Genomic DNA, 1,089 nt, shown 5'->3' with positions numbered 1-1,089 from the left:
ATTAAATGCAGCTTGCTAGTTTGTGGTCTGTTTTTGTCCCATTTTGGTCACTTTTTTGATCAAAAATGTGACACAAAGACACCACAAAATGCTGTAAAACAATAAAAGTGTGACAGCAAAACTACCACAAAAAGAAGTAACACAATTAATGTGATATGCAAACAACCAGTAAGATGCAAAATGACTGTTGACAGAAAACAACCATAAAAAATTGCACAAAGTTTTAAAACAATTAAAATGCGATGCAAAATGACTGCCAAAAGATGTAAAACAAGCAAAATTTAAGGTAACAAACCACAAACAGATGTAAACTGACCAAAATGCAACACAAAAATACCACATAAGAATGTAACATTGCCAAAGTTAAAAGCATTTGTTGTAAAATTACCAAATGTGGTGCAAAATAGCCACAAAAACGTGTAAAACTGCCAAAAGTAAACACAAATGACCACAAAACATTATAAAACAATAAAAATGTGATGCACAATGTGATGTAAAAGTTGTAAAACTACCTAAATGAAATGCACATGACCATAAAAGACACAAAACAAGGTAGTTTAAATGCAAACATGACAAAAGATGTCAAAATGTGACACAAAACGACCATTAAAAGATGCAAAATAATAACGTAAATTAATAGCAAATGACCAGAAACAGACACAAAGCCACCAAATTAAAATTAAGCAACAACAAAAATATATAAAATAAAAAAATGTGGTTAAAACTAAACTGTTATTATTCGGTGTTTAATAAAAGCAGAAGAATCTTCAATAGATTACTGACTTTGAAAAGGGGTTACTCTTTCAGTTTTATTGTCTTAAATAAAGATTGTAATTCCACCCAGATTTGGGGGTATTTTGGTGCTTTCCAGCTGGAATATTATTTTCTATAATTTCCAGATGAATGCCTTGTTTTTATTTAGTAATAATAAAAAATATTTTTATGGCACGTAATGATGATAAATTTAATGAATAGTTAGCTAGATTAGCAATCATAAAGAAACAAGACAGATTTGAAACTGCTGTGCTTTTATTTTGTAATCTCTGCCGGAAGCTGCGGACGTTACAAACTGCGACACTTGACGGATGT

Source organism: Acanthochromis polyacanthus, chromosome 11 (assembly GCF_021347895.1).
Source record: "Acanthochromis polyacanthus isolate Apoly-LR-REF ecotype Palm Island chromosome 11, KAUST_Apoly_ChrSc, whole genome shotgun sequence".
NCBI classification, from domain to species: domain Eukaryota; kingdom Metazoa; phylum Chordata; class Actinopteri; family Pomacentridae; genus Acanthochromis; species Acanthochromis polyacanthus.
Note: the sequence above shows the minus strand (reverse complement) of the source record.